A 27,257-nucleotide genomic window follows, 5' to 3' on the forward strand; every position below is an offset into this window, starting at 1 on the left:
TTCGATGAAAACATTTTTTTTAAATGCCAGGCATTTTGCCAGGCACACAAATAAGGTAATTTTATACATATGGTTTTAGCCTGGCACCAGACTTATTGGGTCAACATACACGCAGGTTGTGTGAAAAAGGAATGTGTACAGAAGCTGCCAGGTAAAATATAGACCTCCTCCATATTAGCAATGTTGTCTTCAGAAGCCACACTTTTCATCACCCCACTGCCCAGCTTCCTCCCATGCAGCTCCAACTCCAGATTGACACAGTTCTGGATCATCTGGTCCCTGTTCTCAAAGGCCTTTCTCTTCAGGACAGGGGTGACCAGGGTCACCGTGTAGTCCTGCTTCCTGTCCACACTCTTTGACTGATTTGACCAACAAGTAGAAGAGCTCGATGAACATGAACCAGATGAAGACAGTCTCTTCTCTGTGGGTCTAGACAGAAAGCAGTCCATCTGGTGAGGGCAGGGGAAGCGGCTGCAGACAAAGCGAGCCTGGAGGGTGAATCCATACAGGTGGTATTGACCCACAAAGAACCCCAGATCTAACCGGATCTTCACCAATATGTGCACTACATAACAGAAGGCCATGCAGGTTAATCATCTCATTGACGTTGCTGTACTTGGGGACTGTGTAGCCCTTCTTCAGGAAGTTATTGGCCTTCTCATACTGTACTTGTTTATTCATCTCGCACTTTGTCCAGCAGCCGGCCCAGCAAGTCCCATTAACCCATTTCGATAGTCCAGTTGGACAGTTTACTGTGAAAAAATAATATATATACAGTTGTAGTCGGAAGTTTACATACACCTTAGCCAAATACATTTAAACTCAGTTTTTCACAAATCCTGACATTTAATCCTAGTAAAAATTCCCTGTCTTAGGTCAGTTAGGATCACCACTTTATTTTAATGTGAAACGTCAGAATAATAGTAGACAGAAGGATTTATTTCAGCATTTATTTATTTCATCACATTCCCAGTGGGTCAGAAGTTTACATACGCTCAATTAGTATTTGGTAGCATTGCCTTTAAATTGTTTAACTTGGGTCAAACGTTTCAGGTAGCCTTCCACAAGCTTCCCACAATAAGTTGGGTGAATTTTGGTCCATTCCTCCTGACAGAGCTGGTGCAACTGAGTCAGGTTTGTAGGCCTCCTTGCTCGCGCATGCTTTTTCAGTTCTGCCCACACACTATAGGATTGAGGTCAGGGCTTTGTGATGGCCACTCCAATACCTTGACTTTGTTGTCCTTGAGGCCATTTTGCCACAACTTTGGAAGTATGCTTGGGGTCATTGTCCATTTGGAAGACCCATTTGCGACCAAGCTTCTACTTCCTGACTGATGTCTTGAGATGTTGCTTCAATATATTCACATACTTTTCCTGCCTCATGATGCCATCTATTTTGTGAAGTGCACCAGTCCCTCCTGCAGCAAAGCACCCCCACAACATGATGCTGACACCCCCGTGCTTCACGGTTGGGATGGTGTTCTTTGGCTTGTAAGCCTCCCTCTTTTTCCTCCAAACATAACGATGGTCATTATGGCCAAATAGTTATATTTTTGTTTCATCAGACCAGAGGACATTTCTCCAACAAGTATGATCTTTGTCCCCATGTGCAGTTGCAAACTGTAGTCTGGCTTTTTTATGGTGGTTTTGGAGCAGTGACTTCTTCCTTGCTGAGCGGCCTTTCAGGTTATGTTGATATTGGACTCGTTTTACTGTGGATATAGATACTTTGTACCTGTTTCCTCCAGCATCTTCACAAGGTCCTTTGCTGTTGTTCTGAGATTGATTTGCACTTTTCGCACCAAAGTACGTTCTTCTCTAGGAGACAGAACGCATCTCCTTCCTGAGCGGTATGATGGCTGCGTGGTCCCATGGTGTTTATATTTGTGTACTATTGTTTGTACAGATTAATGTGGTACCTTCAGGCGTTTGGAAATTGCTCCCAAGGATGATCCAGACATGTGGAGGTCTACAATTTTTTTTCTGAGGTCTTGGCTGATTTCTTTTGATTTTCCCATGATGTCAAGCAAAGAGGCACTGAGTTTGAAGGGAGGCCTTGAAGTACATCCACAGGTACACCTCCAATTGACTCAAATGATGTCAATTAGCCTATCAGAAGCTTCTGAAGCCATGACATCCTTTTCTGGAATTTTCCAAGCTGTTTAAAGGCACAGCCAACTTAGTGTATGTAAACTTCTGACCCACTGGAATTGTGATACAGTAAATTATAAGTGAAATAATCTGTCTGTAAACAATTGTTGGAAAAATTACTTGTGTCATGCACAAAGTAGATGTCCTAACCGACTTGCCAAAACTATAGTTTTTTAACAAGAGTGGTTGAAAAATGAGTTTTAATGACTCCAACCTAAGTGTATGTAAACTTCCGACTTCAACGGTATATATTTATCACCTGGGGGGGATTATCAGTTATGACAAGAACTGTATAAGATATTACATTTTTGAAGCAAAGTTTTAGAGAATGAATAGATCTCATAACAGCATTAATTAATATGTACTAATTGAAATGTACCAATGAACGCCCAGTCAAGGACCCTCTTTATCTGTTCATTTGGACCAGTGAGTACATTGATACGTGAAGGCCCATGAGGCCCAGATATCAATAGCCATTCCAATAACAGACCTTTCCAATCTGGTGGGAACCAAGGACCTGACCTTGTTCAATCTTTAAACATTGATTGTTTAATTCAGAAGGCACAAGAAGACATGAAGATTATTTTTCCTACCTTTTCATTACAGTCAGTTTGCTGTGCCACTATTTCCTTCAGGAACATTTATTGAATACATACTCAAAATTAAATCTTTGCTTATCAAAGTTTTCTTTAGGAAAAACCTCCCACTGCAGATAGTAGTCTACTTTTCATCAAGGCTGTATGCATAGTCTATTGGTAAACTGGTATGGTCACATAATGTTAGAATTATCTGTTATAATTATCTAATTATTATCTAATTATCTATTACTTTTTGTCAACGTCAGCAATCCCATCCATCCTTACAAAGCAGGTGATAGATCTCTAATGTAAAGCTCATTTGATTAACCTCACTGTCTAGGCATTATGATTGTCGAATACCAACAACTAACCAGAGGCAATTAACCATTACATCTCACTTTCTAATGTCATGAGTGCAATTTTCACAAATCTGGTATTTGATCATGTAATTATCATAAGTGAATTTTCAACTTACCAAGGGACTTGCCTGAAGAAAGGTCCGAGCTCAGTCTCTCAGGATGGTGATGTCAGGGTGAAGACGAGAACCTTCTCAACCTTCCCCTCTTATGGACGAGGCACCATCCAAACCACAACAAAGACTACATATCCCACCTCTTAGGCATGACACCATTCAATGACCTGTGGTAGTGCTGTGGCCCAAGATGAAACCTTGATATCATTCCTATGATATCTAGTGTACAGCTATACCAAACATAGAGGCAGGGTATGTCAATATTCAAGAAATTAAGTTTGACAAATGATTTAAAAGTCAGAGACACTGCCAACCCGCAACAAGATTTATTTGTCTATAGATCAAGTATTGATTTTCATACACAACATGCATTTTATGTGTCTAATGATTAGACATGTTGTAATTTCTTTGTCAATAGTTACTTTCTAATTGTTCCATCAATTGTTTTGTTTTTAACAGCAGACTTTGCTTCACATGTTATTGTGAAGATTACAAACAATGTCTGACCTAATTTTTCCGAAAGAATATGTCAACAGTGTTGGTCCTTCTAAGTGTAAATGATTTACTAAACTATCTTGTCTTTGTTGACAAAAACTGATTTTTGTTCAAAAATGAAATCCTCATAAAGTACATCAACAAATAATTATTTAGTAAGGATTATCTTTATTGAGCAACATTTTGTATTGTGCTATGCATAACATATGCATATTCACCAAGCATAAACCAGATGGAAAGTCATTCACAAGCACACAACTTATTTCTGCAATCATATCACCAATAATTAGAATCGCAGCACCATCAGTAAATAAAAAATAACTCATTTCAAAATGTATTCTCGAGTATATACTGTAAATTGTTGTCAAAACAACTGGCTTTACATAGGACCACCAGTTGAACACCTCAAAGACCACAGTTCCTCAAAGAGACATCTCAAATCACTGCAAAAAAGATCTCCATCACCTCACATATCTGTGCATTTCAGAGACGTCAGCAACATAATTTGGGACCTACACTGCTGAAGATTATTTAGTATTACATTCACTGAATAAATATAGATTTTTAAGATACAATTATTACGCACACTCATTCACACACTAGTGTAATATCATCTGTTTGATGCCTGTATTAGCTAGGCATAACTTTGTTGTCATGAGTTCAGTGACTGGAGTTCAGTTTTTTGTATGAAGGAGACCTTTCAGCATGAGAATGTGAGCATACATGACCGAAAAACCCAAATCCATTCTGGCATTGACTGCACAAGTCCAAACTAGAAAAAATAACACAAACAAGGGTCATGGTTAGCCTATAGTTTAAAATGGACTATGGACTACTAAATGTCTATCTGTCACCCCTTCCAAACACCATTTTAATCAGCACTGATCTGTGTACCTGCAGTTTATGGGGACAATAGCCTGTGGTCCTGTGTGAGATGCCCAGGGTGGAAATGGCATGACAGGCATAAACATCTGACTGTGGTACTAGCGAGCCACCTGCTGATGCTCCATGGTGCGCCACTTCGAAAGGTACCAGACTTTGCACAAAGATTCCCTGATGACCATATTCATGGTGCAGAGCACAGGAAAAGTTATCAAGGTAAGCCTGAGAAAAAAAGAAAAGAATCACAGGCATTTATTACAACGAATCAGTAGGATGACAAGATCACAATGCATTGAACAACATGTACGTCAAGGATAATCAGCGTGTGTGTGTGTGTGTGAGTAGTATCTGACCGTAGAGCATGAGAGAGGAGCTTTGCTTGGAGAGGGTCTATAACATGCCCCAGAAGAGATGTTCACCACTGCTCCCCGTTTCCTCTCTACCATGCCAAGTAGAACCAGGCGTGTCATCAGTGTGGTGACAGCAATGTGTGTTGGAGTACGTCCCACAACTGGTCTTCAGGCAGGCCAGTCAAGTTTGGTGAGTTGCCAAGGCAGTCACTCACACAGTTAACCAGAAAGCCTATATTTTTGTCCCCTCAAGGCGTCTTTGACAGGCTTGCAACCTGTGTCGCTCTGACTGAAGTTAGCCACAAGCACCATTGTATCCACTCCAGGAGTCTCAGAGATGGCCTTGGCTGTGTCACTGACTGTACCTTACCATAAATGACACCCCATTCACCAAAACGGTGGCCAAGGCGAGTGCTTTGCGTCAGTCGAGGAAGGAAATGCACCCTGACCAAGCTGTAGCAGTCCCGCACCTTTGCTGGCTGTACACAGAGCACCCACAACAGCTAGGGTTTTCACAAATGAAGTGCATGACTGAGCAATTTCTCTGTACAAAAGCTCAAAACTGTCAACACCAGCCATAGCAGTCACAGGTTGGTAATTAGCTAAACTGAAGCAAGCTACAAACAATGTTTCCTAATCTTAGCCAATCTGTACTACTTGGCTAAGGTTTTCCCGATTATATACTTTACTTGATACTTATAGCTTAGTTAAATTGTGCATAGTATTTTGTAATCTAGCTACACAGCAGTTCTGACAGGCGCAATATTGAGCTAGTTTGCCAAAGATGGTCGTTTACCATGCTTAACGGGGTGGCTCTCCCATAGACACCAATGCAATAGCAGTTGGGTCTAGTGTACTTAATTCATTGACTTTCATTGTACCAGAAAAAAACTGTGAGTGTTGTGTCTCGCTTACTCTTCTGTCTCTGGTTTGGCCACAGAGTTTCTAAACCCAGAGGCGCAACATTGCAAGCTTTGTGGGAATGCTTGTGATATAGACCAACAGACCAGGCCTGGGCTTCGGATTTGAGAAGTCAATTTTATGTATTTATTTAATTTAACTAGTTAAGAACAAATTCTTATTTACAATGAAGGCCTACCATGACCAAACCCTAACCCAGACAACGCTGGGCCAATTGTGTTCCGCCCTATGCGACCCCTAATCATGACCAGTTGTGATACAGGGGCACTAACCAGGGCCTGTAGTGACACCTCTAGCACCCAGATGCACCACTCTGGAGCCCAAATGAGAGTCTAACACTATTCCATAGTTGTTCATTTTCTCGAAATCCAAAATTTGTGCCACTGTCTTAAGTAGTTAAACGTTATTACAACAACCTCATGAAAGTGACAAACAGATACGTTGTCATTTTCGTCACAAACAACCTTATATCGAAGGAGCGCCTTTGATTTGACGGCTTGCACATGGGCAGTTCGACGCGAGATGACCATTAGACCCGATGACGTGTTTCTACGTATGAGTTTAGCTAGCCAACACCTTCATGGCCTCGCCTACACGTACGGTAGGAGATTTCGATTAGAGAAGCAGTTTAAGACTGGCCCTTTTTTTTGCCTGTCTTCATACTGTTCTGTCTTTGATTTGGCTTTTGACAGACGTTCCTTTCCCGGAAGAGAGTGTAAACATGGGGGACCACGTGACATCTAACGGACAGGGATTTAAAGGCACAGGAAAAAGCATATTGCATGAACACTTTGGTTTGAAATAACAGGAGTAGCTGGAATTTATTGTATATCATAATTGTCAGTGTTAACAAACAAAATAATATGGTGTTTGTTTGCACCCCTTTTCCAAAGTACCGTTACATGTTTCCATGTTTCTGCAGGAGGTTGGAAATTGTTGCTAACTATACTGCATAACTATATTGGCGAAATGAGCAGTACGGTATGGAAGTCGTACACTGTTTATTACAATGTGATACATTTGCAATGGTTTTGCGAAAATGTTTAACCAAGGTCTGTCATGCAAAGGACTTTATCTCCTTACCTCCGTTGCTAGCAAGCTAACGTTAGCTACCATGTCAACAAACATAACGTCAACTAGCTGCAGTAACGTTACATGACAAGACAATGCATGCCCAGGTTTTAATACAATGGCATCGCTTGTCTAGCTATATTTGTTATATTTCTATTTGTTTTCTTCTTAAAACTGCACTGTTGGTTAAGGGCTTGTAAGTAAGTATTTCACTGTAAGGTCTACTACACCTGTTGTATTCGGCGCATGTGACAAATACCATTTGATTCGATTTTAGTTGTTACATTAAAGTAGCACTGTAGCTAGCGAGCAAACTGAGTTGCCACTGGATAATCTCCATTCTGTGGATATTTCTGATGAGAAGAGTGAATCCACATTAGGACCATGTCTCAGATCTCAGCTGAGGATGAGTCTGAACTTCAGTCTGTTGAGGCAACTGCTAAAAAAGCATCAAGACAGAATCTCAGGTGCATCTACCAATTGAATGTGCAGAGGAAATATTGCTTAATCTGGAGGAGATGGACAAGAACTTCCATAAGTATGCAGAATTTAATACCTTCTCATTTGCTACATTCAAATCTGTAGTAAATTATATCCATTATTATCTAACGCTTGTTTAATACCCGTCTCTTTTTCAGTTATGAATTTGTTAAGTACCTGCGGCAGTATGTGGAAAGCTCTCTGGGAGCAGTTATCGAGGAGGAGACAGAGAGATGTAACAGAGGAGAGGGACATGCTGTTGGGTCCGGTCAGGACACCTTGGTTCATGCTGTTACAAGGAGGACTAGAGAATCTGGAGAGTATGTATGGTGTCTCTATAAAGCATTCTCAGTGAAGACTTCTCACAAGTGACTTTTGATTAACTTTATCCTTTACTATATTCCCAACATGGCTCGTCACTTACTTCACAGAATATGCCATTGTTAGGGAGTCTAAAGCCTATGTGGTTGTGTGCTTCACAATGAATACAATCTTGAAGCAGTAGCAGCAAGGTAAGAATCTGTTGTTCTGCCCCTGAGCAAGGCAGTTAACCCACTGTTCCCGGCACCAAAGACGTGGAAGTGGATTATTGCAGCCCCCCGCACTCCTCTGATTCAGAGGGGTTGGGTTAAATGCAGAAGACACATTTCAGTTGAATGCATTCAGTTGTACAACTAACAAGGTATCCCCCTTCCCTTAGTGTAGACTAGATCTTTCATTGTATTTACCTGTCTCATTTACTTTGTGTAAGATTTCATCAGGTTAACAATAATGTAAATTCCTGCGCCAAAGCCTGCAATCTTATCCTCCATCGGATACGTTTCGTGATAAGTGCCTAAATGTCCTTTTATCTACTGTACTTTGTTTCTGTGTTTATTAATACATGTGTATAGATGACCTAATGTATAATAACTGTTACCAATAATGTAGATAATGTAATGTACATGACGCGAAAGGAGCCACTGTACCATGTCTGACTATGTTTGTTGCTCTACCTGAGTGGTCCACATTGTGGTAAAAAATAAATCTGTAATATGTGTTGTAAATTATTGTATCATTGTGGAATGACACTTAAATACATTTCTAACCTCTACAGTGTCATTTATAGATACAAGCAAATGATGCAAAACCTGAAGAACACAATGATGGTAGTTGTTGAACCATTGATGAATACATTTGAAGAGGACCAACTGAGAAGGGAGGAGCTGCACAGGGAGCGCCAACATCATCAGTCAAACAGCCATTACACAGACAACCGAGCCGACAGTGATTCTTGCTTCAATCAGGTAATACCATGTTAAAGAAGTAGCCTACAAGTTACTCTTGCAAAGTGAGGATCCACCCAACTATCCATTGAATGGCTTTTTATACACTACCGGGCCAGTATCATTATACCGTATAAACATATATTTTGTTGATCTGGATAAGTAATACTATTATACTTGTAAATCATTACATTATAGGCTTTAGTTGTTTGTGTTGCCTCTGAGTTGAGTTTGCAATCAGTGTAAGTTATGCTGTCTAATTTTAACTCACGAGCACAAAAAAGTGAATGTACAGTAAATACACATTAACTACAGTTGCAAATGTTTCCTTAGGGTTAAGTATTTATCAAACAATAGCAGCTGCAAGTACTTGCTGAAAGGTTGGACCATAGTAGGCCTAAAGAGTTAAAAGGATTTCAATATGATTTCTATTCTGTATAATTTGCTAGATTATTACTAGATTGGTAAAAATGTTATTAATTGCATCCAATGTTGTGAGGTCTCTGAGAGTGACAGTGGTGTGCAAGTGCACTGGGAGGACATGCAGGGTCTGTGTGGTGCATAGCCCTCGGATGTGCTGAGCTGTGGGAGTTGGAGCAGCCTGCGTAGGAACCTCTCAGCTGCCCTTGCTGACCCAGACCCTGACCTCAGTGTAAGTCACTGAAAAATGCTCACACAAAAGTTAGCACTTATGAGTGGAGATAACATGCTCTCAGCGAAATGCCTTTCTTATGTAACTTAGAAAGTAATATTAATGTACTACTCAAAGGAATGCAGTCATCCTGGTTTTGCTTATACAACAAAATGTTAAAAGGTAAAGAGCTGGACAGCTTAGTTTGGCAACTGAAGATGTCTGATAGATTAACTCAAAGTAAAGTAGGCCATCTTCATACGGTATTAAACATTGGCAACAACGCTTGTAGGCATTCTTAGAGTAGACATTTAAAATCTCTGTCTTTATACTAGGTCTTTAAAACCCCTTAGAGTCGATTTCCTCACCCCGCGGAAATCGAATAAAAAAATCACCATAAAAATCTGTCTATTTAAGCTAAAGATCTGTTTTTTTGCATTGGATCTACCGCATCCACCGATGTCGCACTTCCGCCGATGTCTCACATTCCCGCCGATGTCGCACTTCCGCCGGTCGCACTTCCGCATCTGCGGTGAAAGGTTACAGAGCTAGGACGGTGTTTGTCAGACAATGAGACATCCCGAAAATCAGTCTTCTCACAAAATCGTCTGTAGCGTCCGAACAGTTTGGTTTACACGATAATATGGAAAGGTGAGACTCTCCCGAACAAATACATGTGGGTTGTTTTGCTCTAAGATGCCCACAGGCCTCACAAGACTTGTCTGACGGTCCCCCGGTACCATTTGAAAAAATGGATGGAAGTATGTATGGAGCCTGTTAAGTGCCAAAAATAAGGGTTTAAATACATGTAAAAAATGTTTCCTGATCTTTCTTATATGTCTCAGATATAGGACAGACACTTCAGAACAAACTTCCTTTTTTATTGAATTTTTAGGTCTATCTGTTTTTCCATGTAGTGAATCTGTTATTCAATGCGTTTGTATGGGCAAATAGCAGTAAGGCCGAATAAAATGTTCATCAAATACTTTTTTAAATAATATTTTTGATACTTCAAGGGGTCTTAAAATTCAAAAACAAATAGCAAAATTATCTTACGTATGACCTTCTTAAAACAATTCAATAAACCTTAGTAAAACCCCTTACCCCAGCTTAGACAGGGCTTAGAATGTAATGGGCTAAATAGAATAGGATACTCTAATATGGGAATTCACCCCCTAGGGATTTTGTGTACTCTGTTTTGTAAACAACTTTCGTTTTTTATTGGTCGGATGAACATTTGTCACACAGTGAAATTGCAAAAATTCACACCTGCATGAGTCTTATAGTTTTGTTCATCCTCTATTCAGGATAAGGTCCTGTGCTTTTTTATCAAAAACATTCTCTTCTCCACTGAATGTAACGAGAGATCTACAACAGTCTAGGTAATTCATTAGTTTTCTCCTATATGTTTCTGAAATGTCTTGTTTCTTTTTCTATTCAAAGTCTGATGTGGATAATGATGTGAATAATGTATATTTTGCCTTCTGACAAATAGCTAAAAGTCTGGAGTCTGACTTCATGTACCTTAAACTGGGGCTCCCGAGTGGCGCAGTGGTCTAAGGCACTGCATCTGTGCTTGAGGCGTAAACAAGAATTTGTTCTTAACTGACTTGCCTAGTTAAATAAAGGTAAAAAAATAAATAAACTGAGCCTCCTGACAGGATCGGTTGGAATGATGTAAACAGACCGGACATTACCTGTCTTCTAAAACAAGAATGCACCGTCTGTAATGTGATACTTGCATGGCAGTTATACCCATATGAATATGATATAGTTTTTATTTACATTTATTTTACCACCAGATGAGACTAATGAATGATTTTCAGAAGGAAGTGACAATCTTTTTGATTCGCAACCCAGAAAAGTGAGATGTTCTATTTTACAGTATATTCCGTGATCAGCATTTGCAAAGTAATAGTTTAGTCTAAAATGTAATTTGGTATCTTCTTTGTCTCACTAGGTACATGGAGGAGATAATAGAGTACTTTCTCCCTCCTGTCCTTACACCCTGAACATGGCTTAGGCACACAAGTGTCAGAGAAAGCCTTGCACCTCATTGCCTTACTGGATATCAAAGCCACCTGGTTTAATAAGTGGATGGTGAGCACAATATTACCTTGCTTCTCTAAACATTACAAGACACCAACCCCCCCCGCCCATAAATGATGTCAGTCCTGTCTCTTCCAGCATGGTTACTACAGCAGGACCGTGGTCTACAGGCTTCTGGAGATGAAGTACAAGTCTCTGGTGAGTGAGTGATGACTAATCTTAATGGTTCTGTTCTGTGGCAGTGAGAGTGGACTGGAAATGAGGGTGGTGGTGAGATTGATGATGAGCTGATGATTGACCACTCCAGGAATCTCAAGGGTCTGTCTCTGATTCTCCTCCTTCGTGATTAGAAATGAGTTCCCAGTTTGATTAATATTAAATTCCTTGCCTTTATAGCTATTAAAACCTTGCCATACATGTAATGCTTGCCGTACAGTATGACATTGATGGACGATGAAGACATTACACTTGCTATTCATAGTTATATTCTGAGGTAGAGTTCTGGAAAATATATTAACTTAAAATGAATTAACTTAAAACAAAGTAATTTCCTGGTCTTCAGTTGTCTTTTTTTCAGTGTTTAAAACATCCCTTTGATGATTGTAATGAGTGCTGTTCTATCCCAGATTGTAGCAGCTCTTCAGCAGTGTATCTATTGAGTCCTGTGACCTATTCATAGACGAGACGGCTGAGGTCATCCACTCTATCGAGAACCAGCACATCAGTGAGTTCAACTTTAATCTACACAGGTATTTCTCTATTCTATTTCAATTACATTAAAACCAAGATTTACTGTAGCACAACACCAACAATTGACATGTAGGCCAATTTCATATCTAGTTGTTGGAGGTCAAAATGTCTATTTATTTCACCTGTTCTATATCCCTTGAGAACTTGATGCAGGCGCCAGAGGCCACCCCTCACAGCTTGCCTCCATCTCTCCCTATTGATCTAGTTCACACACCTCCTTATCCCACTCTGTGGTGTTTAGATGCTGAATAAGTCAAGTCTTGTTTAGGCGGACCGTATCAGGAGTTATCAGGCAGCCGCTGGTTTGTTTTCCTCTGTGGTCTTAGTCTGTCCTCCTCCTCTCCAGGCCCAATGGCTCCTCTACTATCTATCGCCAGAGTCGAGGAGTGCACTGATAGAGATGACCACTGTGTATACTGTATAGTCTGGGGAGGAGCTGCATAGTGTTGGTGGGGATGTAGGAAATCACTGACTGGTCAAGCTCAGGTAGTACAGGGCTCTTGAAAAGTCTTGAAAAGCCCAGATTGTCTATGACCATGCAATATGTATACATAATTTAGTCCACGATAAAACGAATGGTTTATGTGTGGACTAGATAGAGCTCACTATAATTTTGCTAAATAACTTGTGGTAGGCTATATCATTCTACGGGGTAATTAAGTAAAGGAGACTGGATTATGGAAATGCAGAAAGTATTTAAGAATCCCTTAGGTGTTTTGTCATTTGGTTAGGACGGAACATATTACTTATCCTACACCTGTATTCTAATTCAGACTAGCTTCTCTATTCTCTCCCATGCTAAATTCATTGAGACACTATTTTTCTCCATACATTGTTTCTCCTGAATACAGTACAAATGTCCACAGCCTCATGTATGATATGGAAGGCCTAGTGAAAAAGAGACGCTTAATACCTCTCTATGCTGTATAGTTCCCTTTTAAACATAGGTGTTATTCCCTCCCTGCCTGTCTCCTGAGCCCAGATAGCTGTGTTATCGTCAGAGAGGAGGGAGTATTTCTCCGGAACGTGCCTCGTGTTATCTGGCGTAGAGTGAGGTTGCGTTCTTGACCTTGCATTGGATGAGCACAGATAAACTGACCCCATTGTCAGTGATTGCACAAAGGCTTTTTTGTCCCTTAAAAAATTGTAACATATTGTACAAATTGGAATACGTAACATCAAACGCATTTTTTGTTTTATGTTTTGCAGGACGGAAGATATATACAAAATAGTTGACGTACACAACTGTACACAATTTTGAGCACTAGTTTTGGCTCGTTAGTGCTACTTTCAAAATGACTGGCTGAAATTATACAAAACCTTTGTAGTGTCAGCACTGCCCGTTGTGTGTTTTAATTGTTTTAGCATATGCTAAAAGATAAGTTTGTGAATAAATTGTATGAAATTACATCAGTATGCTATTTGTTACACATCAGTTTTACCTGATCAGATGTTAATTGGGTCTAGACAGCATTTTATATATTATGTTCCCACTGTTGTATTATCTTGTTTCTGTTCAGGCATTGCTAAAAGTACTCTACACAGCCAAAAAGCTGGAATACACTTATTTTGTTCACTCATTATGTGTGCTTGGAAGGCTTCTCATGTACATTAATGGGAGAAAGCTCTTTCCCATCAAAGTGGGGAAACGCAAAGGTATGAGCAGAAATAAAATGTTTTTTTTAAACAGTTGTCTTATCGTTTTAGATAGTTAGACAGTTATTTCACAGAAGTTACTTAGACCCCATCCTTGAGGTACAGCTGTTGCAATCCATTATTCTAGGTTGCCAGCCTAACTGTCTGATCAATTTGTAATTTTCCTGTATTACAGATCCAGTCAGTCTGACAGACCTGGTTGTCATTCTGATTGGCATCATGTACCAACACCCCAAGCCTCCTCACAGTGACTCGTTACATGCAGGTGTGGTTCACGTTGCCTCTCCCATCCCTTGACTCACGACAAAGCCTTCATTTACACATGCTGCCCAGCTTCCGATTTAAGATTATTAATTAACTATGAAAGAAGGTGTAACGGATACTGTAGTATGTGTCTTAGTTTTTATGACAGCCCTTTATCTCGATATAGTGTTCTAGAGTACACCCACTTTAATTCTGTCAGACATTTTGTCTCGACTCTAGAGAACACTGTGATACTCACTGAGATGAGGCGTAACAAAATCACTGAGATTCACTGGCGTGCCATAACCTTGTATTGAGCCATTAAACATTGTCTCAGTTGGTGACAGCAACGCCTCTTTTATTTCCCCTTCATTTTCTTGACCAACACTACACTATCTTTATTCCAGTCAAAAGATCAATAATAATGTACCTTCCCTGTCTCACAGGATATCCTTTGTCTGTGCTTCGTCACTAACTAGTTTACAGCTAAAAACAGCCATATCGTTCGTTATCTTTGTTCAGATAATGATAACTGTTACTTAGGAATTTACGCTGTAGAATTTATGCTGCAATTCTACACTGCAGAAACTGAACTGACCCATGTGGATGTGTGTCTAATCTGTTGATGGTATGTCAAGAGTTACATATGCACTGATGAGTTGTCTGTGTCATTTTCTATTCATTCCGCAATGTGCCCAAAGCCATTTCAATTCAATTTGTGTGTCACAGGCCAAATTAAAGTCCCCAGAAACTGCACTCATATAGCAGACACTCTCGCAAGAATTGCCACCACGGAGTGAGGATTGTCGCTTTTCTTATATGAAAGAAATCTAGTTTCTGCCGAGAGTGAAGGGTAAGTTAAAACGGACTTTATACAGTACACAAGGTGTTTATTTATTATTATGAATATTACACTTTCAGTATACTAAGAAAGTATGTAGAAGCTCTTTCTCGTGTACTTGCAGAGCACAAATAGGATATTGGCTTGTTAAAGGTCAACTGCAACTCAATACCAAATAATTTCTGGGTAACAATTAAGTACCTTACTGTGATTCTTAGCAAGAGCAATTTCTCAAACAAGTGTTTTGATAGGACTGTCTGGGAGTGGTTTGAAATCTAGCTGTTATTGAAATGGATCACTAGCCACTTGAATAATGTTCCGTATCTAACATTACTCATCTCATATGTATCAACCGCACTCCACACTATTCTACGGTATCTTAGTCACTTTTTTTATTTTTTTATTTAAAGTTTTATTAAGTTTTCTTGTTTTTCAATCAACCAACAAAACACATTTCACAGATGTGACTTTAAAAATCTAAAAAATATATAATAATAATAATAAAATAAAAATAGTTATATATACACACAAAGAATAATTATTACAAAATTTTAAATATAAAACTTGCAGCAGCACTATCAAGGTTCTTATTAGCTATTTCCAGCTTTAGGTGAGACAACGAGCAAATAATTCGTTTTTAGATTTTACAGCACCTTATACCACATGCATCTGCTCATCTCCCTAATCACCCCATTCACTCTGTCCAATTTGAAATATAGTTGAGTAGTGGAGACCAGAGTCTATCAAACTTGGGCTGTCTCTTGCGGAGGTCATAAGTGAGCTTTTCAAGAGGGAGAAAGTCAACCATCTGGTCAATCCACATTTTAAATGTAGGAGAGGTATTAGAGGCCCACAATAAAATAATACATTTCTTAGCAAAGTATGTAATGGTCATAAGCAAATTTTCTCTGTCAGGATCAAGAACAAAGTCCTGCTGGGCATTAAGAAGATAGATACACGGGGTCATATCAAACTGTACATCTAGTATTTTCTGTGCAGCATTATGTATAGATTGACAAAATCTGTCAATCTCTCTACAGCTCCAAAATACATGCATATAGGTTCCACTTTCAGAAGTACATCTTTTACAGTTAGGAGAAATGTCTGTTTTCATTCTATGGAGTCTCAAGGGAGTGTAATAAAATTTGTAATTAGATTCTTTCATTTTTACATTAGTAGAGGAGCAGTATACCCTGTCTCAAACCTCCGCCCATAACTCATCACTGATAGTCAGACCAAGGTCCTTTTCCCAGATTATTTTCAAAGGAGTAAAGGAGGAGCCTCCTTTCTCAGAAAGGAGTCTACAGATATAAGATATTTTGCCTTTAATGGATTGTGCTGTGACAAGCAGGGTTTCAACTTCATTCAACTGAGTTCTAAACCTCCTCTTGGAAGTAAATGAGGAAATTACATGTCTAATTTGAATATATTTATTTTAAAAAATGGGATCTTGGCACATTGAATTCACTGCAGAGCTCTTGAAAGGATTTCAGTATAGTGGTCTTCTGATGAAATAGGTCTGAAAAGGTCCTGATTCCTAGAGTATGCCAAAGATTAAAGTTGGCATCCCTCAGGGCTTTTGGCAAGTCTGGGTTGCCTACTATAGGCGAGTGAGAACATATTTGGGAGGAAATGCCCAGGTATTTCTTACAGTCCCTCCACGCCAGTAGGGTGCTGTAAATCACAAAGGTTTTGGCTATGTTGCCCACTTCACTAAAGTTATTAATGAATATAATTGAGCTTAGTGGCAATGAACCACAGGATTGGGCTTCTATCTGAATCCACGTTGACTCTTGTCTGTTTGTGATCCATGTTAGCATGTTGCGGATTTGGGCAGACCAGTAGTACAATTGAAGGGAGGGAAGGGCAAGACCGCCCTTAGATTCAGGTTTCGATAGAGTGGAGAACTTGATCCTAGGTTTTTTATTGCCCCATATAAATTTGGTGATTCTTTGGTTAGTTGTTTTGAAAAAGGAAGCTGGGAGATAGCATGGGAGCATCTGAAATAAATAGTTCAGTCTAGGGAGGATGTTCATACGGATGACATTAATTCTTCCTACTAAGCTAATTGGGAGGGAGATCCAGGTTTGGAGATCGTTCTTGATTCGATAGTGGTCCAGGCGTGGAAGATAATTCTCCTTGAAAAGGCTATTCAGATCTGGTGTTATGAAGATCCGAAGGTATTGAAACCCCTGTGTCTTCATAGAGCTGGTGAGTGTAATATTGAGAGGGCAGACAGTGGATTTGTTAAAATTTATCTTATAACCTGAAAACGTGCCATACTGAGCAATTGTGTCTAATGGGAGGAAGGGATTTCTCAGGGTTGGATATGTAGAGCAAGACATCATCCGCGTAAAGCGAAATCTTGTGCTGCAGGCCGCCTGCAGAAACACCTATAATACTTGGATTGCTCCTTATCAACTCTGCCAGAGGCTCCGCCCCCAACAAGTAGAGCAGGGGGGACAGCGAGCAGCCTTGTTTTGTGCCCTGTCCCAAAGGGAATCTGTCAGAGTTCAGTCCGTTAGTAGTCACCATGGCCTTTGGATGAGAGTATAGGGACTTAATCCATTTAATAAAGTTTGGGCCCATGTTGAACTTTTCTAAGACTGAGAACAGAAAGCTCCACTCCATCCTGTCGAACGCCTTCTCAGCATCCAGTGAAGCCAGCAGGACAGGGGTCTTCTGTGCATTTACTTGATCAATAATATCAAAAAGACGGCGAATGTTATCAGAAGAGCATCTGTCTCTAATAAATCCAGTTTGGTCCGCTTTTATTATTTTGGGAAGAAGAGTGTTGAGTGTTGAGAAACAGGAGAATCTTTGTTGTCTTGTGCGTAGTTGTCTATCCATGTAGTTACCAATGTATGGAACGCTTCGTTTGATAGCATGGAGGTGTTGAATTTCCAGCTCTTTGACCTCGGGATGTTTTTGCAGAGGTCAAAGCGGAGGTGGACAAATGCGTGATCTGAAAGTGCTATGGGTCCGATTGTACACGTGGCTGAAACTCTTTGGGATAAAAATGTAATCTATACGGGAGTAGGTGTTATGAACATTAGAGTAGTATGTATAGTCCATAGATGAGCTATTGGTCTCTCTCCAGATATCTATCAGTCCCATCTCTTTAGTAAGAGAGTTCAACATCTTTGCAGATCTAGGATTTGTGGTGGGGACTTGAGATGATTTGTCCAGGGTTGGGTTAAGGGTACAATTAAAATCTCCAGCCAGCACTCCAAAGGAAACACAATGCTCATTGAACAGGGTTATCATTTTCGACATTAAAGCAGGAGTATCTGTGTTAGGGGCGTATATGTTTAAGATAGTAATTGGTTGCCCATACAGTGACCCAGTTATCAAAATAAATCTCCCCTCCCGGATAAGATATGTTTTTGTCAATTATGAATGGAACATTCTTATGGATAAGTATGGCTGTACCTCTACTGTTTGATTTGAAAGATGAGAAATACACCTGTCCCACCCAAGCTCTGTGGAGTTTGGCATGTTCGTCATCACAGAGGTGTGTCTCTTGTAATAGCGCGATGTCTGCTTTTTCCTTTTTATAGAGCACATAGTATCTTTTTCCGTTTTATTGCATGACCTAGACAATGGCAGTTCCATGTCAATAGATTTAAGGTACTAGTGTAACGGATGTGAAATGGCTAGCTAGTTAGCGGGTACGCGCTACTAGCATTTCAATCAGTTACGTCACTTGCTCTGAGACTTAAGTAGGGTTTCCCCTTGCTCTGCAAGGGCCGCGGCTTTTGTGGAGCGATGGGTAACGACGCTTCGTGGGTGACTGTTGTCGATGTGTGCAGAGGGTCCCTGGTTCGCGCCCGTGTCGGGGCGAGGGGACGGTCTAAAGTTATACTGTTACACTAGTCATCGTCATCGAACAGTAATCGAACTTTAGTGCAAGTCATCTCTGGGTAAAGGTGGATAGTAGTTACAGCTGCGTTCACATAAAAGGAAAATAAATGGTTTACATAAAATAACAATCTCTGAACACCCCAGCCGAGTTCCCAAACAACTCGACAAACCCGTTGGATCTATTACCCCCCCGCTCAGTCACAATTCTGTGTTCCCCCCCCAAAAAACGGGAACAGTTAGCAACGCACAACGTCTCCCCCCCCCCACCAAAGAAATGCCTCATCCTCTCCGCACCGCATTGAGTAAACGACAACCGTCCAGACCACATTAAAAGAGGGAGAAAATAAAATCAATAGCCCAGCCTACATATACCTCCACCGAGGGACATAGGGAACCACAAGTAATAATAGCAACAACAACAAAAAAGTAAATAAAAGTAGGCTGAAACGTTAGTAGGCCCAGGTTATGCTATAGAGCCTATCCCTCTCAGCTAAAGGAACATAAATATAGATTAGACGGCTATAATGACATTTAGCGGGGCGGGTAGGTCTTTGGATATCGGCTATATGTTGTCTTACCTCCTTTAGTAATAACTGTAATCGCATTTAGTCATTGGTCCATTTCTCATTGACCGGGACTGTCTTTCAAAAAACGTTTTGCCTCTTCGGGAGTTTTGAAGTGTCGCAGGGCTCCTTGGTGAAGAATCCTGAGCTCGTTTGGGTATTTGAATCTCCTAAAGATGCCTCGGTCAATGGAGTATTTCTTCACCTCGTCAAACTCTCGGCATATTCCAGCTGACAGGTCCTGGTGTAAGGTGAGTTTGGCGTTTCCCACTGTAATGGTGTTGGTTTTCGCCGCCTGTAGGACTCGTTCCTTGTCGGTGAATCTCAGGAAACGTATGGTGATTGGGCGCGGTGGTTGTCTGGCTGCTGGTGGGAGCCTCAGTGCTCGGTGAGCTCTCGAGTTCTATGGGCCTGTCGGTGGACAGGTGGAGCCACTCGGGAAGTTTGTCTTGCAGGTAGCGGATCAGTGGCATGTTTCCCTCTTCTTTTTCGCCCAGATTTAATAGAACACATTATTCCTTCGCCCCCTGTTTTCCAGGTCCTCTGTTTTCTCTTCCAGCTGCTCAATGTTTTGTTTTAGCATATGCTATTGTTTCCATGGCGTCTGTCAATAAGTTTTCCGTGGATAGGATTCGCCCCTCTGCCTCGTCCAGGCGCCCCGCGTTTATGGTTATCTTGTTGTTGATGTCAGGCAAAGCATTTTCCAGGATTGTCACCTTGCCCCCTATCGCACTGAGCTGAGAGTTAATGGCATCTAATTTAATGTTGAGTTCTGTACGTTGGGATCTCAACTCAGAAAGGATGTCTTCGACAGAGTGCAAGGTTGGCATTCGTTGGGCCTCGGGGGGGGGGGGGGGAACGGGTCCTCTTGCTCCTGGCTAATGGCGCTAGCTTTTTCTGAAGCTAGCTGCTTCTTGGAGGCTTTTTCCGTCGCTAATGCTCGAGTCCGGGTAAAAATGTCACCTGTAGTGTCGCCTTTTGTAGCCGCCATGACTTTTTGACTAAAGCTAAAGGAGTTTAAACTTGAATTGGAAACTACTTGTGCTGAGCTCTTAGTTCATGCGGCCATGTCGTTCAGGGGTCACGTGATCCCTCCATCTTAGTCACTTTTAAATTGTGTTGACATATTGCATCTCCCATTTCATATGTATATACTGTATTGTATTCTAGACTACACCACTGACTGTTAAACAGCCATCTCCAGCACATCAGAGGCTGCTGCCTATAGACACAGATTAGGAATCACTGGCCACTTTAAGGGAATAGACACACTAGCCACTTTAATAATATCTGCGTATCTTGCATTACTCATCTCTTATGTGTAAACTGTACTCTATAGTATTCTACGGTATCTTAGTCATTGTAATTGTTTGTAAATATTGCATCACCCATCTCATATGTATATACTGTATTCTATACTATGCCACTGTATCTTAGTCCAATGCCGCTCTGACATATGTATATATATTCTTAATTCATTCCTTATTTAGATTTAAATGTATTTTGGGTATATGTTGTGAAACTGTTAGATATCACTTGTTAGATATTACTGCACTGTCGGAGCTAGAAGCACAAGCATTTTGCTACACCCGCAATAACATCTGCTAAACACGTGTATGTCAACAAATACAATTTGATTTGATTTATTGGCAGAGAGGTTTGGAACTTTCTTTCTTATTGGTCTATTATGTAATTTACAACCTGTTGATGTCACCAGGCAGGCCATACTCCATCCCACCATAACAGGCAGACATTTCAGCACTCTTTTCAAACAGCTCTTCTAATTGATTCACGTCAGATGACGTCACTCGTACGCAACGCTCGTCCCTTAACCGACTTGTCTTTTAGGATGTGGAACTTCTCTCTAAAAATCGAGATTTTGCTCATCCATTTAACACTAGTTCCTTGTTTATTTAACCTTTATTTAACTAGGCAAGTGTGATACAGCCCGGGATCGAACCCGAGTCTGTAGTGACTCCTCTAGCCACAGTGCCTTAGAATTTTGGGATCCAATCAGGATCCAATTCAGAAAATCACCAAAACATTTACAAATATTCTGAAAATCTGTGAAAATCCCTCCTCTCTCGGAAGCTATGATGTACTGGCTACTATGGCAAACCATGCTCGATCAGCTGAGCAAATTTGCTCCAGCTAGCAGACTAGTGCAAGCTTGTTTGAATGGCCATACGGTAGCTAGTTTGCCAGCTTATTGATGAAGTTGTACAGCACCAAAATTATGGGACTGTTCTCAGAAATCAGCATGTACTGTGTCTGACTCTGACAGCGGGCACTGTGCCTCGCTATTTTGTAACATTTGGCCAACGCGATAATGTCGCGGAGAGCAGTCAGCTGTGCTGTAGAACTCGGCGCACCAATCACGGCAGAACAGATATCATGAACTTCATTAAGCTAGCAAATTGTCTTGGCCATTTTCGATTTTCATCAATACTGATTCTACCACCACAAAATACCTTACTAGCTAGATGTAGAAATAGGTAGTGAAGACTTGCTCATGGAAAAAAAAAAAAGAGTCAATATTAGCTGCAGGTTTATAGTTTTTGGTAAGATTAACTCTGCATTTTTTTGAGGATGAACGAGGGTTCAGTGGCTGACATTTTCTAATGTTAGGACAGCATCTTGTAGCCAAACTTATTTTTCGCTATCCCATGAGTGTTTGCAAGTTATCAGTGCAGACGGCCGTTGATGTGAGTCAATGCAGCTTTTACACTAAAAGGGCATTGTCATAATTTTCACAGTATTATTTCAACCTCATAGTGTGGAAATATACACAGTACATTTGGAAATTATTCTGACCACTTCACTTTTTCCACATTCCTTATTCTAAAATGCATCAAATAGTTTTTTCCCCCTCATCAATCTACACACAATACCCCATAATGACAAAGCAAAAACATGGTTTTTAGAAATGTTTGCAAAGAAAATAAATGGAAATATTACATTTACATAAGTATTCAGACCCTTTACTCAGTACTTTGTTGAAGGACCTTTGGCAGCGATTACAGCCTCAAGTCTTCTTGCGTATGACGCTACAAGCTTGGCACACCTGTATTTGGGGAGTTTCTCCCATTCTTCTCTGCAGATCCTCTCAATCTCTGTCAGGTTAGATGGGGAGCGTCGCTGCACAGCTATTTTCAGGTCTCTCCAGAGATGTTAGATCGGGTTGAAGTCCGGGCTCCGGCTGGGCCACTCAAAGACATTCAGTGACTTGTCCCGAAGCCACTCCTGCATTGTCTTGGCTGTATGCTTAAGGTCGATGTCCTGTTGGAAGGTGAACTTTGATCTCAGGAGCAGGTTTTCATCAAGTATCTCTCTGTACTTTGCTCCGTTCATCTTTCCCTCTATCCTGACTAGTCTCCGAGTCCCTTCCACTGAAAAGCATCCCCACAGCATGATGCTGCCACCACCATGCTTCACTGTAGGGAAGTGCCTTTTGTCAAACTCTGAATGGGCTTTCGTGCCTTTTACTGAGGAGTGGCTCCCGTCTGGCAACTCTACTATAAAGGCCTGATTGGTGGAGTGTTGCAAAGATGGTTGTCCTTCTGGAAGGTTCTCCGATCTGCACAGAGGAACTCTGGAGCTCTGTCAGAGTGATCATTGGGTTTTTGGTCACTTCCCTGACCAAGGCCATTTTCCACCGATTGCTCAGTTTGAGTCTTAATGGTTCCAAACTTCTTCCATTTAAGAATGATGGAGGCCACTGTGTTCTTGGGGACCTTCAATGCTGCAGAAATATTTTGGTACCCTTACCCAGATTTGTGCCTCGACACAATCCTGTCTCGGAGCTCTACGGACAATTCCTTCAACCTCATGGCTTGGTTTTTGCTCTGACATGCACTGTCAACTGTGGGACCTTATATAGACAGGTGTGTGCCATCTCAAGTATAATCAACGGAAACAGGATGCACCTGAGCTCAATTTTGAGTCTCATAACAAAGTGTCTAAATACTTATGTAAATAAGGTATTTCAGTTATTTTATTTTTAATAAATTCAAAAAATCTGTTTTCGCTTTGTCATTATGGGCTATTGTGTGCAGATTGATGAGGGGAAAATGTATTTAATAAATTTTTGAATAAGGTTGTAACGTAACAAAATGTGGAAAAGTGAAGGGGTTTTGAATACTCTCCAAATGCAGTGTATAAAAAAAACTGTGAAATCATGTTTTTGACTGCACTGGGCCTTTAATTCTTGATTGTTGATACCAAAACATCAAAGCTTGTTACTTAAAAGTAAGCATTTGAGGTGGATCAGGTAATCAATCAGGCTATTTGATCTGTGATCTTCCAGTTCACACAGAGGTTCCTGGCTAAAGAGCTGCCATTGTTACAGGAGGCAGAGACATCCCCTGGCGTGAGCGGGGCCTTCATCTTTGTGTGTCGGCAGATGTACAATACATCTGAAGGACTGCAGGTGCTCAGGCCCTATGGCCTGCATGAGTGCATCGCTGCAGCCTGGAAAAAGGTAGTGTTTTCACTCTACCAAAAAGGGAGCAATATTTCCATCATATTACAGTTCAACTAAAGTACTTTGTTTTGTTGTGAGTTTGGCAATACAAATTGCAGTTATGGGCAGTTATTTTAGCTAAATCAGACCCAGTCATTCAAAGCATCTGTTCATTGGCTTTGTCGTCAGTAAAAAATAAATATATGCTACCAGTGGTGGAAAAAGTATCATATTTTCATACTTGAGTAAAAGTAAAGATACCTTAATAGAAAATGACTCAAGTACAAGTTAAAGTCACCTAGTAAAGTCTTACTTAAGTAAAAAAAAGTATTTCGTTTTAAATATACATAAGTATCAAAAGTATATGTAATTGCTAAAATATACTTAAGTATCAAAAGTAGAAGTATAAATCATTTCAAATTCCTTATATTAAGCAAACCAAACGGCACAATTTTCTTGTCTTTTAAATTTACGGATAGCCAGGGGAACACTCCAACAAAACATTTGTGTTTAGGGAGTCCTTCAGATGCAGTAGGGATGACCAGGAATTTTCTCTTTAAGTGTGTGAATTAGACCATTTTCCAGTCCTGCTAAGCATTCAAAATGTAATGAGTATTTTTGGGTGTCAGGGAAAATGTATGGAGTAGAAAGTACATTATTTTCTTTAGGAATGTAGTGGAGTAAAAGTAAAAGTTGCCAAAAATATAAATATTGAAGTACAGATACCCCAAAAAACTACTTAAGTAGTACTTTAAAGTATTTTTACTTAAGTACTTTACACCACTGTATACTACTATATCAAGTTATCGACCAATAAAAGGTTACATTAGCAAGACTTATGTTGGAAAGGAATATTTTAGGATACGTTTATCAGCAGTTTTACTAGTTTGATTACTCTTTGCCAGCTAGCACGTATGATATGCTGTTGGCTATCATGAGCCATCGTCTACGCCTTTATCAATATTTATTTTTTATTTCACCTTTATTTAACCAGGTAGGCTAGTTGAGAACAAGTTCTCATTTACAACTGCGACCTGGCCAAGATAAAGCAAAGCAGTTCGACACATACAACAACACAGAGTTACACGTGGCATAAACAAACATACATTCAATAATACAGTAGAAAAAGTATATATACAGTGTGTGCAAATGAGATAAGATAAGGGAGGTAAGGCAATAAATAGGCCATGGTGGCAAAGTAATTACAATATACCATTTAAACACTGGATTGATAGATGTGCAGAAGATGAATGTGCAAGTAGAGATACTGGGGTGCAAAGGAGCAAGATAAATAAATAAATACAGTATGGGGATGAGGTAGTTGGATGGGCTATTTACAGATGGGCTATGTACAGGTGCAGTGATCTGTGAGCTGCTCTGACAGCTGGTGCTTAAAGCTAATGGGGGAGATATGAGTTTCCAGCTTCAGTGATTTTTGCAGTTCGATCCAGTCATTGGCAGCAGAGAACTGATCAACGTAATCCTTAACCTAGGTTCACATATCAAACTCCACCCTACTAGTCTTCTCTCAAACATAACATGTGAATGAAATATTAACTATTTCACTGGGTGTAGAAAAACATCTGAGCAATCCACTTCCTTTTACCTGAGTCGCCCCTCTAAAATATTCTGAATCATTTTTTGAGAGTTTACCAAAAAACATACTTTATGATGGATAGGCTGTGTTTTGCTGATCCCAAACCTGCATCATCCATGGTGTCTCACTTCTCAGTTAGAGCTTCTCAACTGCCCTTGCAATTCCCAGAACAACAGTTTAACTTCACAAACCAAACATCATGAACGTTTGAACATAAGCATCCCACTAGGTACACCACGTCATTTCAACGTGGATAATTGGGTAATATTTGGTTGAGATGTTGATCAATTATTAGACCTCAGGATAAGACCCAGATGCAGACAGTTCGAAGTAACAAAAGTGTATTACAAAAACGGGGCAGGCAAAAGACAGGTCAAGGGCATACAGAGGTCAGTAATCCAGAACAGAGTCCAAAAGGTACAGAACGGCAGACAGGCAGAATGGTCAAAACCGGGAAAACAGGAGTACGGGAAAACCGCTGGTAGGCTTGACAAGACAAACTGGCAACAGACAAGCAGAGAACACAGGTATAAATACACAGGGGATGGGTCAGATGGGCGACACCTGGAGGGGGGTGGAGACCAGCACAAAGACAGGTGAAACAGATCAGGGTGTGACATCAATGAGATGAAAACCTATATTCAATTTCTCCCACTCAAAATGAGCCAAAAGTTAGTTGAATTCGTAATGTGTTATCACTATGCTTTCAAACATCTAAAGCACAACTAAATTCCAATGTAAAAACAATGTCAGATGTTTGGATTAGTTGTCACCTAAAAGCGTGGGTCAGTCATGGTGTGGGGTGGCATTTCTTTGTGGGGCCGCACAGCCCTCCATGTGCTCGCCAGAGGTAGCCTGACTGCCATTAGGTACCGAGATGAGATCCTCAGACCCCTTGTGAGACCATATGCTGACACATGCACATTTGTGGCCTGCTGGAGGTCATTTTGCAGGGCTCTGGCAGTGCTCCTCCTTGCATAAAGGCGGAGGTAGCGGTCCTGCTGCTGGGTTGTTGCCCTCCTACGGCCTCCTCCACATCTCCTGATGTACTGGCCTGTCTCCTGGTAGCGCCTCCATGCTCTGGACACTACGCTGACAGACACAGCAAACCTTCTTGCCACAGCTCGCATTGATGTGCCATCCTGGATGAGCTGCACTACCTGAGCCACTTGTGTGGGTTGTAGACTCCGTCTCATGCTATCACTAGAGTGAAAGCACCGCCAGCATTCAAAAGTGACCAAAACATCAGCCAGGAAGCATAGGAACTGAGAAGTGGTCTGTGGTCACCACCTGCAGAACCACTCCTTTATTGGGGGTGTCTTGCTAATTGCCTATAATTTCCACATTTTGTCTATTCCATTTGCACAACAGCATGTGAAATTTATTGTCAATCAGTGTTGCTTCCTAAGTGGACAGTTTGATTTCACAGAAGTGTGATTGACTTGGAGTTACATTGTGTTGTTTAAGTGTTCCCTTTATTTTTTTGAGCAGTGTATTTAGTTATTAAGCGCTCTCTCAATGTAATTTTCAATAATTGCACATTGGTAATAGTCAGTGGCAATTATAAAAGCTAAACAGACTTTGGTTAAAACCCTGGATGGGAGACCAAAGGATAGCTGTAAATAGATTCTCCAGTAGGAGATGCTGCCAAGACAATCTTTTTCTTCTTCTGATAGTGGATGTAACGTTTAAGATCTGGTATTTTCAAGGTACGAATTCCAAATATCTTATACAAGGTTTGTCTGTTAAAATTTGGTACCATGATGACATAATCCTGTGGTTAAAATTTCACCCTCAAAACGACAGTTAATGACTTTCAAAAAATGTATTTTCCATGTAGATTCCACATCACAATACGTTTACAAATTACGTTAAAACAACATTGATTTAACCTGTTTGTGCCCAGTGAGATATTGTCCAAGTTCATTATTATGTG

General features: G+C 40.5%; 3 pseudogenes; 1 reads left to right on the forward strand and 2 right to left on the reverse strand.

Annotated features, from left to right (window-relative positions):
- Positions 1-92: 92 nt before the first annotated feature.
- LOC139555857 (gap junction Cx32.7 protein-like) lies at positions 93-681 on the reverse strand (annotated as a pseudogene).
- A 3,169-nt stretch (positions 682-3,850) lies between these two features.
- Positions 3,851-7,342, reverse strand: LOC139556279 (inactive hydroxysteroid dehydrogenase-like protein 1; annotated as a pseudogene).
- Positions 7,305-27,257, forward strand: part of LOC139555858 (protein broad-minded-like) — a 35,690-nt pseudogene continuing 15,737 nt past the window's right edge.

This window comes from Salvelinus alpinus, chromosome 27 (assembly GCF_045679555.1).
Source record: "Salvelinus alpinus chromosome 27, SLU_Salpinus.1, whole genome shotgun sequence".
Classification (NCBI taxonomy): domain Eukaryota; kingdom Metazoa; phylum Chordata; class Actinopteri; order Salmoniformes; family Salmonidae; genus Salvelinus; species Salvelinus alpinus.